This window comes from Panthera onca, chromosome E3 (assembly GCF_046562875.1).
Source record: "Panthera onca isolate mPanOnc1 chromosome E3, mPanOnc1 haplotype 2, whole genome shotgun sequence".
In the NCBI taxonomy this organism is placed as follows: Eukaryota; Metazoa; Chordata; class Mammalia; order Carnivora; family Felidae; genus Panthera; species Panthera onca.
Genome location: NC_138354.1, coordinates 5,037,770 through 5,056,633, shown reverse-complemented (window position 1 = coordinate 5,056,633; position 18,864 = coordinate 5,037,770). Strand labels below are relative to the sequence as shown.

At 45.9% G+C, this 18,864-nt stretch overlaps 1 protein-coding gene and 1 long non-coding RNA gene across 3 annotated transcripts in view; both read right to left on the bottom strand.

Moving 5' to 3' along the window:
- The window catches only part of CYTH3 (cytohesin 3), a 175,789-nt gene that overhangs the window by 79,324 nt on the left and 77,601 nt on the right, over positions 1–18,864 (bottom strand). The gene's annotated exons all lie outside the window — the stretch shown is intronic.
- Positions 6,382–18,101, bottom strand: LOC144614732 (uncharacterized). The gene is made up of 2 exons (XR_013552767.2): positions 15,759–18,101; positions 6,382–15,510 (listed from the first exon to the last, which is right to left on the bottom strand). It is a non-coding gene; the product is annotated as an uncharacterized LOC144614732 (long non-coding RNA).

Here is an 18,864-nt window from a genome sequence, read left to right as displayed (position 1 = left end):
GGTTAAGGAGGTAACTGTCCTCTAAATAAATTTTAAAAGCCAATGAAGACAGCATAACCAGACCATGGTACTTTTACCTGACATAACCTTATCCCATGATCAAAATTTACATGTTTTTCTCCCTCTTGTGATGTGAAATGTCAACACCCTACTCTAAATTTTTAAAACCACACTGCTACCTGTATTTCTCTTATTGTCAATGTCAGAAATAAAAAGATACCCCCCACTTTGTGAGAAGAAAAGGTAGAATCTTTACTACCCCCCCACCCACTTCTCAGATTCTGTCCAGATTTATGATTGATAGTATTGTTACTGAATAACTGGGGTTTTTTTCCACTACATATTTTCCCTTGCAAGAATTACTTACATTTGAATTTTTATCTGTAACCGAATTTATCATTTAGACTTACATTTACGTTTAAATGACTTCAATTCAACATCAGTTATTTTGTATCACAACTTTTCCCTTCCAGAGTTATTACCATTAATCTTTTAGCAGATTGGAATACACCTCTGAACAAGTTTTATTCACAAAAAAATCCACCAATGTTCTATCGGTGACACGTCACGGCTCACTGAAGTCCAAAGGCAGGGCAAACTCCCACCGAAGGCAAAGTGCTGGACCCGGCCTCTCTGCCTTCAGAGAACCTCTTTCTGTTGCCTTCACAAATTAACAACACTCAGCGTGATTATTTCATTCTTGGTTACAGCCCTGCTCACAACCTCAAAAGTCTACACCTTGTATCCGCGGTCCTCTGGCAATGCCGCAGGAGAGCCTGAAACCATCCTGCGTTTTCCTTCTTTGTAAGGGTCCTTCCCTCTGCCCCTTCTGTTTGTAGGTAGCTCTAGTCTTGATATTTAAAAATTCCACCAGCAAACCACTTGCCCTTTTCCCCCTTTTTATCTAATGCAGAATGATGAGCCTTTTCGACACAAATGCAGCTGGTATTCTTTTCCGGCTCAAAGGGACTTTTTCCCATGGTCAGACTACTGTTTCCATGATCTGTTTTCAGCAGCTTCTTCAGGAACAACACTTACCTACATCACAGCACCAATTAACTTTCTACGTTGTAAATGCTGCTCTCGGTGGATCCTAACGGGAGTTTTAAAGTTCTGCGAATGCATTTGGTACCATTACAAGTTTCTTCTCTTAGCTTGTGCATTTGGCTTTACCTGCCTCCCAACCAGCTAGCTCTCAGTTCCGGTGGCTGCCTTATCTCACCTGTCAGTCACTTAGGTCAGTCTTTCCCGAGTTTTATTAGAAACAGCACAAAGCAGATTCAACTTGAAATTTACTCCTAGTTTACACAATTAACCTTCCTCAAAATCATACTTTCCTCTGCCTCAAAAAGTATATTCCTCGCCCCCACCCCCACCCCATTGTATTCTGGCAACAGATTGTTGTTTGGGGTTTGCTCTGTGTTTTTTTTAATTTATTATTAAACAATGATATCTAGGCCCAATTTCCCCCCAGAACAGAATGACTGGCTCTCCGTAGGACGCTGTTGAGTTTGGTGTGTTTGTTCAGCTCTAAGTAAGCTTGTCGGGGGAGGGCTGACCATTCACACTGGGAACTTCAAGCCTGCAAGTCTGCTTCTCTGTGAAGCAACCGGGTTTGGTTCTGGGATCTCATTTCTGTGTAAGATTCTCCGTCTGGCGTGGCTTCTGCTCCAGACAGATGGAGTGCTGCCCACTGCACCAGGGAGGATGGCTGCAGAGCCAGGGAGGAGCCCAGGAGGAGCGCTGCGGGATCTGGGCACATGGAGGCCGCACGTGTCCTCGGCCGCCCCGGGTCCCTGGTCCCAGACACTGGTGCTGCGGAGGGGCAAACCCAGCCCCCCACTTCCTCTGCCCGCTGCACGTCACCAGGCCTCCCTGCCGCCCCCCCCCCCCACTCCCGCCGCTCCCCCAAGTCGGCAGAGCCCACAGCACGGCCTCGCACACTGCTCTAAACCCTGCCCTCGACCCTGCCCTCAGGAGTCAGTGATGAGTCAGCCCCAGTCCCATTCGCCCTGTTCAGTGTTCCCGGATTCCTTCTGCTCAGTCCCCTGCAGTTGGGACTGTGACTGGAGGGGGGAGGGCTGGGGCGGCCGCATCGCCCCTACAGGTCTCCCGGGATCACGTTTCAGGTTCTATTTCGGAATTCTGGTTCTTCTGTGGTCAGCCATTCTTCCTATAAAAATGTGGCACTAAGTCTCCTCCCTCATGCTGTTGAGTTTGGGGTTTTTTTTTCCATTTGCCTGGAGGTTCTTGTGGTCTGCGCATATTTAAAGAGGAGCTGTGGCTGGTTGTGTGGCTTCCTCTAGTGTTACAAAAGGTTCCTTTTCTCACTAGATCCCTTCCTGAATGGGAAGGGCCCTTTTGTGCTGGTTCCCACGAGCAAGCCTGTCCACTGACAGGCTTCACTCCAGGAGGAAAGGCTGAGGAAATCACCTCCGTTAAGACAGAGGACATAAGAAAGCTTTCCTTGGGGTGCAGACACACACCCAGGGAGCCCCAATCCTCCCCAGGCAGAGAACACAATCTCCATAAAGAAATATTCGCCTAAAATGCTATCAACTGCCTGCCTGAAAACAAGGGATGGGGCGTCTGGGTGGCTCAGTCAGTTGAGCATCCAACTCTTGATTTCGGCTCAGGTCACGATCCCAGGGTCGTGACATCGAGCCCCGCGTCAGGTTCCATGCTGGCCATGGAGCCTGCTTGAGATTTTCTCCCCCCGCCCCCGCCCCTCCCCACTCACTCATGTGCGCTCTCTCTAAAAACCAAACAAACAAACAAACAAACAAGAAGGGAAAGGAGGACTGGGGGAGAGAACACTCAGGCGGGCAGCAATGACTTGGAACTCTCCAAGTCTATATAGCACGCACCCACACTCGCCCACCCTCTGAGCTGCACCCCCGAGCAGAGCCCACCCCGCTGACTCTACACCCCGATTCTGCTTTATTTGCTGACAGGCTTCCAATTTCTCATTTCTTCCCCAAGTCCATCTAACTCTCTTCTACTGACGGTGGCTTCCCAGAGTCCGCTGGCATTTCTCATGGCTTCCTGTCCTGTCGTGTGCTGGGAGGGGAACTGGGGGACTCGGGAGACCTTGTTCTCCTACATCCACTACTGGGCTCCCTCCTGGCAAAGCCTCACCAAACCCAAGAAATAGATCCTTCAGGCTTCTCTTAACAGATTTCAGGATGGCTGCCTGGGAAATCTGATTTCTTGAACCCGCACACCAGTCGTTAGAGAGTAAAAATTGTCTGCAGACAACATGGTTCTGCTTTCGATGCAACCGTGCAGGACTATAAAGTCAGGGCTTGCGACACAAGGATTCAATTCAGACCTTCTACAAATAATAAGGCTAAAAATCAACTTCAACTTTCCCAGCGGGAAGAAAACACATGCACGTTAAAAACCTTGAACACAACACTCAAGCCACAGATTCAACCACGTGACAGGTGAGCACTCTCTCCAGCCACTCCCAACACGAAAACGGATCCCAGTGTCAGTGCCACGAGAAAAGTATAGGCTCTTTGTCCTGAATCATGCTACAACGTGGATGAACCAACCAAGTGAAAGAAGCCAGACACACAAAGCACATACCATACAACTCCATTTACCTGGGATGTTCAGAACAGGCACATCCATAGACACATGGATTCCTGGTGGCCAGTGCAGGGAGACCACCTGCTAATGGGGACAGGATTTCCTTTCGAGGTGATAAAAATGTTCTAAGGGCGCCTGGCTGGTTCTGTCGGTAGAGCTTGCAACTCTTGATCATTGAGTTGGGAGTTCGAGCCCTGTGCTGGGTATAGAGATTACTTAAAAATAAAATCTTTAAAGGGGCACCATGTTGGGTGACTCAGTTGGTTGAGTGTCCCCCTCGATTTCGGCTCAGGTCATGAGCCCAGGGTCATGAAGCTTGCTTAAGATTCTCTCTCTCAAAAAAAAAAAAAAAAAAAAAAAAAAAGATTCTCCTTCTTCTGCCCCTCTGCCCCACTCCCTCCCTCCCCCAAATAAATAAATAAAGATCTTTTTTAAAAATGTTCTAAAATCAGGGGGTGGTGGCTGCACAACCTTGTGAATATACGAAATCCCACTGAAATGCATGCTTTAAAAGGGTTGACTACTACGTTATGTGAACTACAGCTCAATTTTTAAACAAAAGAATAAGTACTTTATCACCAAATAGGTCCCAAGGTTCGCAATCCCTGACTCCCATAATACCTTGGTTAGGTCAAACATTACTTCAAGAATATAAGGGCCTCTGATACCATACACAGCAGCAAGCCAAATCATTTATAAATCTAAGAAGCTACCAGACTATTCTTAAGTTAAAAAAAAAAAAAAAGAAAAGAAAAGACGGTTTGAGTAAAAATGAGGCAGGACAGAGGTACAGGAGCAGTGTGGGAAGTTTGTTGAATGGTTACAAAAATGTTCCTTTCAGTGGGAGGCAGAAAGGAGTAATTTGTGAGAACCCAGAAGACTGAGCCCACCTAGTGTAAAGGATTCTTCAAAATATCGTTCACGCTGGCCCAGATACAGCAGTGATCTGAGAAAGAGAACAAGGTTTTTTTTAAATGTGTTCAGTGGTCCTCATTTATTACATCCACTAACTTGTCACTGGTTTGCTTTTTCCTATAAAGTTTCAACAGCCTTAGGGCACTGAACAGCATTTTTGTGCTGAATAATAAATCTGTTTATTGCGGATGCCCAGAACCACAGAGATGTAAAGAGACCATCTAAAAATAGAGTATGGCATTTCAAGGAAACCTGTTCACAAAATCAAATCTAAAAAGAGCAACTCAGAAAACTGCCACAGGACTGCATAATTTCTTCACAGGCAGCCCTGGTCTCAAATAGCCCCCAAACAGGATGTCTGGCTACAATTAGAAGAAATCGGAGAAATCTGACCTCCTTAACATAAAAAAAAAAGGAAAAAGAAAAAGGAAAAATAAAAAAAGAAAAACAAAATGCTTGAGACACACAAGTATGTGAAAATCACTGGTCTTATGATAATTACACTTATCACAAAAGCTATTTTGAAACATATAATCCACCTTCAGCGACAGGGTGATGATATGTACTTGGTCCTCGTAAGACAGAGCTGATCAAAGACACAAAACTTTTAGAGTAATTACATCGAGGCAGACCTGCCAATTTGAGATTTAATTTGACTGAACTGCTGATTCCACACTTACTTGCTCTCTGGTCAAGGTGCTGCCCAACAGACCTAAGGAGAGCGAGCTCCGCTCCCTTCTGCAGACCGCTGCCACCTCTGCGCCAGCTGGAACCGTGTCCTGCCTGCAGAGCCCCTGCCCTGTGTCACACCAGGGGGGTCGGGTGTCTGGGTTCACGAGGCTACTCTTTCTGCCTCCCCCTGAACACAAGACTCAGCCTCGCAGATACTCTCTGGTTACACGGCTGTACATGTAATATGATTAAGAAGGAAAACCTAAAACACCTACTCAACTAGCCACAAACAAAGTGAGTACTTCAGGGTGGAATCTGAATCAGCCATCTGAAAGGGAGACTCCTAGATCCTGTCGCTGTTTCTTGAATACTTTTATGGAGTGTCACTTTTTTTCCCACCCTGCCCTTTTCCTTTACTGAATTTTCATACAATGAGTTCGCTATGACCATCACCGGATATACTAACAACAACAAAAAAGTTACAGCTGGATCCTGTATTAGTCTCAGCTGCGGCCAAAGTTAAAAATGTTTAAAGCCTAAAAAAAAAAAAAAAAAAAAAAGTTTAAAGCCTATAGGAGAGGGGGAGAAGGGGGAAGAGAAAAAGGGGGCAGGAGAAGGGGGGGAGAAGAAGGGTGGGGAGGAGGGGGGACTCATTCCTAAGAGATTTCAGGTTTGCTCTTCATCCGAGAACCTGGCAGCAAAAGCTTCTCTTTTGTAATATGTAAATAAAGTTTGTCTTACTAAATTTTCCAATTCTGAAGCTTGTTTCTTTATAAAGCCATGGCCACATATTAAGATAAAATTCGTAATCACCTCCATATGAGGGCAGGTCTAACAAACCACTGTGTGTGTTTGTCCAAGTTCGCCCACGCACATATTCCATTGACATCTGAGCCGCTTAGTAACTCCTTTCGGTTACCAATCTAATCCACATTTACCAAAGAACAAGAAAAATGAATGTGACTTTGACCTTGAATCAAATAGATGACTTTAACGTATTGAGAAAAATGACATTAAAGAAACCAAAACACTTCTCTCTCCTGTTTATACATGTAACCTGGATTATAGGGTGCAAATGATACTAGGAAACCCTTACAGGCACTCCAGAAGTCACCATCACCCCCCAAAAAAAATTGTTTTAAAGACTGAGAAAACGTGAGGCGCCTGGATGGTTCAGTCTGTTGAGCATCAGACCCTTGATTTCTGCTCAGGTCTTGATCTCAGGACTGTGGGATCGAGCCCCACAATGGGCACCATACTGAGCCTGGAGCCTGCTTGGCATTCATTCTCTCTCTTGCCCTTTCCTCTGCCCCTCTCCCCTGTTCACACTCACTCACTCTCTCTCTCCAAAAAAAACATTGAGGAGACATAAGTAAATGCAAGGTATGAACCCTGATCAGAGAGAGCCTAGATAGGTAAGAAAAATAGATATGAAACACTTTGGGAAAGCAGAATTTGGACTGTATGTGTAAGGATATCACAGAATTACTGTTGATTCTCTGCAGTGTGGCGGGGGCGTGGAGAGTGTCCTTAGGAGATCAATGCCAAAGTATTTAGGGATTAAGCGTTATGATGTATGTAACTTACTTTCAAGTGATCCACCCCTCCCTGGCCCCCCTCCCCAAAAAACCCTGTAATTTGTATTAGAGATAAAGCAAATGCAGCAAAATTTTAGCAACTGGTGAATTAAGGTGACAGCTATATGGGTATTCATTCAACTTTTCTGTAGACTTGAAATTTTTCAAAATGCAAAGCTGGGGGAGGGAAGATACAATCATCGCATTGCCGGTTATCTGCTATTCCTAAACCGGAATACAGCAGCTCTTTCACTCTGCTGAGTACCTAATTGCGGGCAGGGGCTTCCTATGTTGATGACCACGTTTCAAATGCCTGACTGTTTGGGATTTTTGACAGATTCTTCACTAAAGAATTTCACTTGGGTTTTTTTCATGTCCGTTTCACATACAAGAAGGAAGACTGAAGCTTAAGGAGATTATACACACAGACTCGAGGCTGAAAGTATTGGAGCTGCATGTATTTACTTAAAAAATATGTCAACAACAATCAGTTCTACTGGTTAAACAAACTTCTGTATGTGTACACAAAGCAGAGACACAAATTCTCAGAACCAACCATTAACATCACACACAGCTGGCTATTTTCTGCCCTGAAATATCCTTCAGTGGCTGAGCTGACATAGCAAACGGGCAGAAATTCTGCAATGTTAATTCCCTTAATTAATTAGACCACAAGGGGGAGGGGGCCCTCCAGTCCCACAGGACGGAGATTATCTGGGGAGCAATGACTGCATGATTCACCCCAACAAAGTCAGCCGCAAAGAAGCGAGGCTGAGAACAAGGGAGGCTGCCCAGCACAGAAAGGTCCCAGGCTTCCAGATTCCACTAAGTGGAGAATAACGTACTCTGGGTGGAGGGAGGGAGGGATGGACATTAGCAGAAAAAGCTTCAGTGAAACATGCAGCAACAGCCTTCTAAAATTAAACGTTTATAGTAAAAGCCAGACTCCCTTCTCCAGCATTGGGGGAAGATGTTCAGGTTAGTATTACCACCCAGGCTTGGCCATTAATCTCTTGAACCAGTGAAAGTTGAAACAGCCTTGACTGTCATTAAAAACTTTTTAAGGAAATGACTCCCCTGTCAAATCTGTTCCTCAAATTCCCAGATAAAACCGTGGAAGCCAAGCTCATGTGATTAGAGAACTCCGATGATGGTCTCCCCAAGAGGACAGGCCAGCCACGGGCTCGGCCACGGGCAGGCCTGCACCACGCCTGCAGGTGGCTGGAGGGACCGGGGCGGTCGGCTTTGGCTTCTTCCTCAAGAGTGAGACTGGGTCTCACCCGGCCCCAAACCTTCACAGATAAAATGCAAGAGGGAGATAAAGTTGCTAACGCGAAAGCAGCCTTGAACACCCCTGAAATAGACAGTCGCTATCATCTTGACATGCAGGACAGTCTGCTCTTGGCCAGGATCTTAACACCTGATGGGAAGACAAAGCGAGAAGGCCCCAGGCTCCTCCTCAGTAGAGGAAAAAGGGTGGAGGCAGCACGGGAGGCAGAGGAGACTTCAATCCTGAAGCCAAATGTCTAAGCAGCAGAACCCAGGGGAAATAGCTCATCTTATGTTCTTTCCAGATTACTAAAAAAAAAAAAAATTAGTCATGTTCTTCATGTCCAGCCAAATGACTGGGCATCTGTGAGGCAGAAGAAGCGCGGGGGTGCCGCATGAGCGTGGGACACGCACTGGACCGCGCTCCTCGCCACGAGAAGGCCCACAGAGAGGAAGCGCTAAAGCCCTCGGAGACCAAGGCTAGCGCAGGAAGGAGGGAAGAAGGCATCTGACTTTCTTCCGTAAAAATAAAAAATGCCACAGTAACCATCTGACTAGCATACAGCTTAGCCACTGTTTCAAATGAAAAAGCGAATTTGGAGACATGTTACTTTGGGGACCCACGAGACGCTCTGCGACCCCCAAGAGCAGGCCACACTTGAGAAGAATGCTTATCCAGTATGAAGATCCCTTCCGCACCGGCCGTGAAAGGCACCGTTTTCTTCTCAGGATGCACCGTGCTCTCAGAAGCGCGGTCACAGGCTGAGAAATGTCTACAACCGCTCGTCCTGCCCACACTTGGGAAGTGCAGCCTCACCGTGTGAACAGGCCAAATGCTTCCAAGTCACTGAAATCCTCCAATTTTCCCATACTCTAACACAAACAAAAATGAATTCATTTGTCTGTCTCAATTCAAAAAAATCTTAATTCAATTACTGAAAGTTGGAAAAGGACATTCCTGATCATTTTATTTCCTCTCTGCTAAGAACTAAAAGGAAGTCCTGTCTTCTAACGGAATATTAAATGGCCAACGTCTGCCACTTTGGATTGCTGCACGGTTAAAAATGTTTGCGTTAAAATAAATGTTACAAGGAAGTGCCACATGCAACTATTAACGGATTCATGAGCATGTGAAAACACATTTTGTTTTATTAAAAGTAGGAGAACGTATCAATCTCGAAAAGAAAACGTAACCCAGCTCGGTTCTTCAAGTGGTAAGTACATATGCTTGATGAATACCTACGGAAGAGAAGAGGTTTCCTCTCGCACTCCATGGGGATGAGGTCCTTGCTGTGTGGTAAGACAACTGACCTGCCTGCTGCCACAGCCAGTGTCTGGCAAGATGCCTGTACTCCTTACAGAACGCTTCTCAGCCATGTAAACAAGAAGGGCATTTATCGTCCCGCGTGACAGGAAGTGTGGACACAGGGAGGCTCCGGGTGGGGGACATTCGGCAGCTCAACCACATCCTCAGGGAGCCAGCTGGTCACCCTCAGCGTGTGGATGGACATCAGGAACATCATGAATGGAAGCTGACTACCCAACAGGCCAACAAAATCCATTCAAAGACAAGGAACCGTCTTCCGTATTTTTCCAAGAAAGAAGAAACCTTTCCAAGAAGTTCCGAAAACTGCCCTTCAGAGCTTACTGGCCAGACCTGCTTACGCTCCCTTCCTCCAGTCGATGAGAAGGAAAAAGGGATTTCCTTCCCTGGTTTATGGCTTTTAAGTTCCACTGTCTAGTGGCCATAAGGTCCCCTTCCTTGGGAATTGATATCATAACAGATCAGACACCCACAGCCACCAACTGAGCAGCAAAGGGCCACAGAGAAATGAGCCAGGTGATCATTCCTTCCCCTGCCCCTCAAAGTACCTACATCCTATTTTATGGTTTAAAATCAAAGGTTGTTACTTGCAAGTTACATTTTATAGAAAGGAAAGAAATATCCAATTTTTGTTTCTTTTCTAAATACATCATCCACCCTAACACTTAAATCAATTACAGAAATAGCTAAATAGTCACGGCTTTAATGAACCCTCCTATTATCAAATTGTGGTTTTAAAGAACCTCGAGAATGTAAAATAATAAATGCAACCCAGATGTTCACTGAAAAAATGAAAACAAGATTGTTTTTACTTCATAGCAACCAGTAGGTCAACCCATTTCCTCCTTCAGAGAATTCTCAGAGGACCACAAACTCCACTCAAAGACCATGTGTTTCATATGTATCTGTCCACAGAAAAAGGAAACTCTGCTGTCCAAAATAAACGGAGAATATTATATGTTCCCATGAAAGTGAATTAGAAAACTGCAGTAAGGCTGGGTCTACACACAGCCAAACATCTGGATGAAACTGGGGGAAAAAAAAAATCACTAATTACCTAGATATTGGGAAATATTTTTCAATCATCATTAAAATGTCCAGTTTTATAGCAAACTGCTTTTATTTATTAATTAGAGGAATCAGTTTTTCAAAAAGAAGAGTACAGTAATTAAAAATAACCCTGCTGAGAGTTTAGGACCGGAACTTATTTTCCACGATTTGAACAGAGCTCCTCGTGACCAGCGAAAACGAAGTCAGCCGGAAGAGTGAATTTGCTCTGTGAAAGCAAATCACCCAATCTTCGTGGACAACTAACGTGACCCAGGTGGGTCTAGTATTTACCAAACACTGAAAGATAGATTTAGCCCAAATAAACACGTGCTGAATTGTCTGCAACCAAGCTGTAACACCCTACAGAACCTGATGTCTGTCGTACCAAGTCAAATGGGGAGCTGACTACACAGTGCTGAGAAGCTTGATTAACTTCAAAAATCAGGAAGGAGAGTCACGTATCTTCTACTCTCATCGAAGGGACTTATTCTTCTCCCACAACTGCAGCAGTGTTTGATAAAACCTATCTTCCCAAGTTTCAATAGTCCCATCTCACAGGTTGATCAACCTGCTTCCTAAAGGATGTGCCAATAATCCCTTTCAGAGCTAATGCGTCTCTCCCAAAGTTACTCTAAGAGTGTGACCATGCCACCTGCTATGTTAACTCACCTGGTATGAGTTGCTGTGGGTCCTCCATCAAAATGATTTCCTCAAGAGAAGTTTCGTGGCAAAACACATGGGCACCCCTCTCCCTCGCCAAGCCCCAGCCCTCCGGCCACTCTCATCCCCGGGGCAAACCTCCACCCGCAGGCGTGGCACCAGCTCTTCCTAAAGCAAGCAAACATCTTTCCCGGTCCCTCCTCTGCCTGCCCCCTGCCTGTCCCCTCTCGCTTCCGACAACACCACTCCCCCCTCTACTTCTGCAACACCGCGCAACCCCCAAGGACCCCAAGGACCCCCCCCCCCCCAACGCCACTGGCTACCCTTTCCAGGTCTCCTTTCCTGGGCTGTCCCCAGTCCTGGGACTTTCTCCTTTCTCTCAGCTCTCTCCCACGAGTGATCTCATTCATCCGGTCCCACTAACTAAAGGGCGCTGAAGTCTTCCCAAGGTTCATCTCCCACCCAGTCAGGTCCTCCAAGCAGCGGACTCTCACAGTCACCTCCACTGGGACTTCTCACTACCGAGTCCAATTCTAAACACCAAAACTGAACTCCTGAGACGACGCTTCCAGTAAAGGCTGACTAGTTTGTAACTGACAAACCCATCTGCCAAGGACAACCGAAAGAGCTGAACAAATTATAAGAAACAACTGTGTGAAGGTATCGGACAGCTACCAAATGCAGTGAGGACTCAGGAGGCCAGGATCCCAGAGGTAAGTGCAGAGAGGGGAGCCCAAAATCCGGGCCACTTTTCTCCTGGAGAGGTTTGCCAATTCTGTAGAAGCAGAGAGGCCAAAACGCTAAGCAGAAACAAGTGGTGGAGGATGTGAGTGGGCCGGCATAGCCTCCGGCAGTCTTAGGGGTGGGGGGAGAGCTCAGGGGCTGCCAGATAAGAGGAGCCCAGTAAACAGCCCAGGCCTTTGGGCGGGTGGGGACCGCCAGAGAGCTACCCCAGGAGGGGGGCAAACCAGAAGCAGAGCAATCCTCACAATTCTAAAGTGGTATTTCCCTGCCTTAACTGCCTGCCAGAAGCCTCCCTTGAGGAGAATTGCCAGAGTCTACAAGTTTTCACACACATGGTCTACAATTACCAGGTATGTCTAGAGTCATGACCACATGACTGAAAACCAAGGGTAGAACAGACAACAGAATACACTCACAAGCTATCCAAATATTGACATTATCAGACGGGGACCTTATAATAACTGTGATTAATACAACAAAGAAATTAGTTTAGAAGATGAGAATTTTCAGCAGAAAATTGGGAATCTGAAAAAAAGAATCAAGAAAACTGAAGAAGGCAGTCACTGAAAGAAATTGAGAACTCAAGACATGGTTTCAGTGCGGGTTGGAGATGAGGGAAGGATTATTCGTATTTTGGGATACAGGTCAGAAGAAAATACACGGAGTGAACCACAGACCCATAATGCGGACAAGAACACAGAAAAGAGAGTCAGTCACACAGGTCATGATGAAAAGGTGGAGTCCCAGAAGGAGAGATGGGGAATGCAGCCAAAGGAATGAATGGAGAGACAATGAGCACCGATTCTCCAAATCTAAGGTAAAATTAAGTCTGGTCACGGCACCACCAAAAAGCAGAACCGCCACCAGCCCCGACAAGGATAGTTTTAAGGAAAACCACATCTGGACACATCACAGTAACAGCTGAAAAAGAAAGGCAAAGAGAAGAACCTGAAAAGCAGCCAAAGTGGGGATGGGGGAGGGATTACCTTCAAAAGAACAAGACAGATACAGCTGATTTCTCAGCAGAATCCACGCAAGCCAGAGGCAATGAAATGGCACGTCGAAACACTGCAAGAAATTAACTTGATAGACTACGACTGTACGCCCGGTGAAAATATCCTCCCGAAGCCAGGGCAAAGTAATGTCATTTTTGACAAAAAAAAAGCAAAAAAAAAAACCAAAAAACCCTCCAAATGGCTTTCTCCTAGCCCCGCCTCCCCGGATCTCCCCTTCTCCGGTGGCAGCAGCACCACCTTGTCACACAGGCCAGAATCTGGAAGTCCTCTCTGCCTCCTGCACCTCTGACCTCCCAACGGTCGGCACATCCATCCGATTCTCCAAAGAACATCTCATCACTGGTAACGCGATGCACTGTTTCTTCCTCAGGAGGCAGGCCAACGTTTAAAAGTCTGATAAATGCCCAGAGTGGAGGAGAATGCCCCCTGTGAGAAAGCAATCTGTCAGCAGGTAAGGAAACCAAAAGGAAGCCTATGCCCCGCGTGCACCATCTGGAACTACGCTCTAGAAAAACTCCCCCAAGTCTGGAAAAGGAGACAAGCCCAGGAGTTCACCTGTGTGTGGTTTACAACGACAATGTAAAATCCTATCCGGACGATAGGATACCATTTTTATAATTTTCTTAAACAAACCAAGAAGAGATCTTTACCTTGTTTATGGACATACACCTATATGCTAAAGTAGGAAAACCACACCACAGGACCCACAGCTAATCCACACCTGCCCTTAGGAAATCCACAAGGGAGGAGGGGTGGAGGACCAAGAATAATTTAAAAGGTGATATTCCCTGAAGGTCTGTGTACTGTGTTCCAGGTCTTGGAGTATGGTCGCAGGTGAAGGCAGACAACATTCCTGCTCTCATGGAACTTAGAGTCTACGAGAGAAGAGGCAAACAGTGTACAAATATGGAATAGGTACAGGGTGGTAAGTGTTAAGAAGCCGGGAAAGGGTAAAAACGGGGTTATTTCAGACAGGCTGGTGAACGAAGGCCTCTGTGGCAGGGAGACGTGGACAGAAACCTGGATGAAGGGGCCCTGGGTGGATCAGTCGGTGGAGCATCTGACTCCTGATTTTGGCTCAGGTCATGATCTCACGGTTCTTGAGTTCGAGCCCTGCGTCTGGCTCTGTGCTGATGGCATGGAACTTGCTTGGGATTCTCTCTCTCAAAATAAATAAACTTACAAAGAAAGAAAAAGAAACCTGGATGAAGCCAGTAAGCAGGAAGCAGATACCTCAGTGAAAACCACTACGGAAACAGCAAGTGCAAAGGCACCGAGGCAGGGTGTGCCTGGTACGTTCCTGGAAGATCAAGGAGACCAGCGTGGTAACAAGCGTGGTAGGAAATGTCAAAGACACAGCAAGGGATGAGAGCAGGGGCCAAGGACAGCCCTCAAGAAAACAATGTTTTTTTATGTTTTTAAAGGGTTATTTAAAGAAAGAAAAGAAAAAAAGGAAAGGAAAGGAAAGGAAAGGAAAGGAAGGAAGGAAGAAAAGAAAGAAAAGAAAGAAAAGAAAGAAAAGAAGAAAAGGAAGAGAAGAAAGACAGACAGACAGACAGACGGGCACCTGGGTGGCTCAGTGGGTCGAACATCCAACTTCCGCTCAGGTCATGATCTCACGGTTAGTGGGTTTGAGCCCTGTGCTAACAGCTCGGAGCCTGGATCCTGCTTTGGGTTCTGTGTCTCCCTCTCTCTCTGCCCCTCCCCTGCTCGCACTGTCTCTCTCTCTCTCTCTCTCTCTCTCTCTCTCAAAAATAAACAAACATTAAAAACAAAAAAGCAAAAAATTTGTGACTGTATGTGGCATACAAAGCCAAAAATATTTACTACCTGGCCCTCTTACAGAAAAAGCTCGCAGCCCCCTGGACCGATAGGCCCTGTGGGCCACAGGAAGGCCTTTCAAGACAGGGTTCTAGCCTGACGACAGTACAGACTCAGAGAGGGAGTGACATGACCTGTCTTAAGGGATCGCTGTTGGACATGGATGACAAGAGGGAGAACATCTGAGGCTAAGGCAAGAGAAACCAAGGAGGGCACCAACCAACAAGCAAAAAGAACAGTGTTGCCACATGCAGGGATGGAGATTTACCCGTAATGCTGGAATTACTATTACTTTCTTACAGCAGACCTAGAACAATGTCACAGAACATTAACAGCTACTCTGTTAACTCTGAGTAACGGGAACATGAGTGTTTCACTGTTTCCCCTACTTTTCTGTGTCTTTATAGACATCCGTCTTATCTCTTTCCCTTCACCTCTGCCTCGGCTGCCCAATCCCCACGCCTCTGCGACTCTCCCCGGAGCACCTGCCCAGCTCCTACTCCCGGACACCCTCCCCTCCTCCAACCCATTCTCCACTTGGTGGCCAGGAAAACTCTCCTTAAAAGGGCAGGGGGTGCAATGGTGAGACATGTGGCTTCTGGGGCCGGAACACGTGGACTCGAATCTCTGCTCCACCCCTTACTATAGCTGTGACATCCAATGCAAGTCGGTCAGCTTCCCCACACCTCTGGTTTCCATTTGCATCTGTAAACGGTGGGTAATGTTAAGCGTCTAACAGGGTTACCGCCAACATTAAGTTAAGATACAATAAAGCACACAGGACGGAGCCCCAACAGCCGAGAGCATTATGTAAACATCGGCTAAAGTTATTGAAACAGAAGTCAAATATCACTGCCCTGTTTAAAACCTTGCATTGGCGGGGCGCCTGGGTGGCGCAGTCGGTTAAGCGTCCGACTTCGGCCAGGTCACCATCTCGCGGTCCGTGAGTTCGAGCCCCGCGTCGGGCTCTGGGCTGATGGCTCGGAGCCTGGAGCCTGTTTCCGATTCTGTGACTCCCTCTCTCTCTGCCCCTCCCCCGTTCATGCTCTGTCTCTCTCTGTCCCAAAAATAAAATTAAAAAAAAAAAAAAAAAAAAAAAAAAAAAAAAAAAAAAACCTTGCATTGGCTTCGTGAATCCCTTACCTCCTGAAGCCACTCCTTCCAGCCCCGCCCCCGGCACTCTTCCTCCCAAAGGCTTCCCCTGCCTCTCCCCCCCCAAGTCCCTCCACCCCTGATGATTTCCTTCAACACACTCAGCATAACTTGCGATTATTTTATGTGTCTGTTTACCTTTCCTGTCTGTCTCCCATCTAAACAAAAGCTCTGGGAACGCAGGAAATTCATCTGCCTTATTCACCGCTACTCAACCTTGTGCCAGGAGCAGTGCCTGGCATTTTGGTAGAGGCGCAATCACTATCCGTTGAATAAGCGTTCAAGAACACGCTCTACGCATACTCTGAAAACACCCATCATGTCACCTCTTAAACATTAAAAGACCAGTAATTTCCTGTGCCTTGACTGGAAATACAGATAACATATTTTATAACTTTCTACATTTAAATCATTTTTTTTCTTTTTTTTTTTAGTATATAAAAATACTTCAGGACACCTCAGTGACTCAGTTGGTGAAGCAGCGAACTTTTGATTTCAGCTCAGGTCATGACCTCACGGTCATGGTTTGATCCCTCCATCAAGCTCTGCTTAAGAGTCTCTCCCTCTTCCTCTCCCCTGCCTTCACTCTAGCTCTCTCAAAAAAAACAAAACAAAACAAAAAAACCCTCTCAAAAAGGATGTTTTCTTACCAGCATACTATTTTTCTGTGTGAAATGGCTTTCCAATTTTGGAAGAAGCAGAAATAAACTTTTTTGAATTTCAAAAAAATAAAAAGGCTCCACTGCACCTTCATTCTCCACCTGCTCAGTTCCCATCGCCCTCCCCCAACAGGGAAACCTAATTCTTGGTTCCTTATTTAAACTTTCCGAGAATTTTCACACATATACAAACACTTCCGAAGAAAAGAAAAGAAAAGAAAAGAAAAGAAAAGAGATGGTAACCTACAAAGCACACTTTCCTGCACTTTGTTTTAGTAACTTAGCATTTTGGAGATCTTTCCAGATCAATTCATAAAGTGGTTCCTCGTTCCTTCCTACAACTTCATTCACCATCTGGGTATGAGATTTACCCGGTGAGTCTCCTGTGGATAACCTGGGTTATTTCTCATCTTTTACTACCACAAACAATGCAGCAAATAATCGTGTACCTACAGCACCTCCAACATGCACAAATATACCTGCAGATTAAATTCCTAGAACTGTTACTGCTTGTTCAAAGGATTTGCACACTTGCAATTGTTTAAAAAGCTGCTGTGGCCCAACGTTGCTGCATCTATTGGGATCCATCCAGAGAAACGGAAGAAGGCCCTCTAAGGATCTCAAGTGGAGGACGTTTCATACAAGGAGTTGGTTACATGCGTGATGGAAAAGCTGAGAAGTCACACGGAAAATGGTAAGACAACCAGAGACCACAAGAGCAAGAAGCTGATGCCACCTCTAAGTTGGAGGACCAAACGGAGGAGGCATTTCCAAAGCTCAGGGAAATGGGCAGGAGCTGGAAGCAAAAGGAGACCGTGCAACGGCCACAGAGACTGTCTGAGGCCAAACGTAAGGAGAGAACCTGGTTTCCCCCTTCCTGTAGCCATCCATCTCTCCCACCACCCACCAGAGGCTCCCACCACCCAAACCTAGCTGCAGGCCAGCTGACCCAAAGGTCTGGGAAATGTTGCCTGCAGGGGTGACTCTCTCCGCAGGGGAAGGGCAAGCAATGGACCTGAGCCAACAGGACACAGGCTGTCTCTGTAACTAATTTACCCTCCCACCGCCAACAGATGGTTTCAAAGGTGGGGGGTCCTTGCTTGGCTGACAGGTGAAAGGTGGGTTCTCAGCCTGGTCTTAATCTGTATTTACTTCATTATGAGTGAGGCGGAGCACCTTCTCACGTGAGACACACGCTTAATCCTCATCTACACTGACTGGGGGTGGGGAGGGGAAAACCAGCAAAGTTCTTCACTTCATCTGCCACAGATGGTCCATTCGGGAACATCAATCAGGCACATTCCCAAACTGAGTATTAAGATGGCGGCAAGGAGCCAAACTAGCCAGTCACCTGCCAAATAGAGGCAAATCTCAAGAACTGTTCTAGAAAAACCGAAAGGCAATAAAGCCCCCGAAGGAATTAAAAATACCTTAACTGCACTCTGGGCACACTGTAAGTAACAATGTGTTCTTGTAATCTTGTAACCAACCCCCCAACCGGGTTCCTCCTTAGAACTGCCCTCCAACCATTCAGATCACCACCCTCTCCCCTTATCTTCCACGGAAAGAACAAATACTACTACCCTGGACAAAAATTCAAGTTATAAAAATAGCAAGTAAGAATCATTTTTAAAGTCTCTTAGCCCTACAAACACATTAGCAAAAAAATAAAAAACATAAAAAAAATTAAAAAAATTTAAAAAAAAAGGGGCGTCCGGGTGGCTCAGTCGGTTGGGCGTCCGACTTCGGCTCAGGTCACGATCTCGTGGTCCATGAGTTCGAGCCCCGCGTCGGGCTCTGGGCTGACAGCTCCGAGCCTGGAGCCTGCTTCCGATTCTGTGTCTCCCTCTCTCTCTGTCCCTCCCCTGTTCATGCTCTGTCTCTCTCTGTCTCAAAAATAAATAAACGTTAAAAAAAAAAAAAATTAAAAAAAAAAAACACATTAGCAAAAAAAAAAAAAAAAAAAAGCTCTTAAATGATCTCTCGTGCCTGTGTAACTACCATTTGCACAGATTATGTACCCTATCTTGTAAACAAGTTGTAGCTGAGTTCCCCATGTAGGGTTCAAAGTTCTCTACTCTAAAAATATGTACACAAAAGTTATGTTTTATGACTGGCTGGCAAACGACTGGCAACTGAAATTATCCTCTTTCGAAGGGCTGAACTTTATTTTTTAAAAACGTGAATTTTAGGGGCACCTGGCTGGCTCAGTAGGAAGAGCATGCGACTCTTGATCTCGGAGTGGTGAGTTCGAGCCCCACGTTGGGTGTAGCGATTAAACATCTTTTTTTTTTTTTTTTTTTAACATGAGCTTTAAAGCAAAGAATTTTTTTTTATCTAAATGGCAGTAATAACTGTAAAGAACTTTTTTTTTTTTAACATTTATTTATTTTTGAGACAGAGAGAGCATG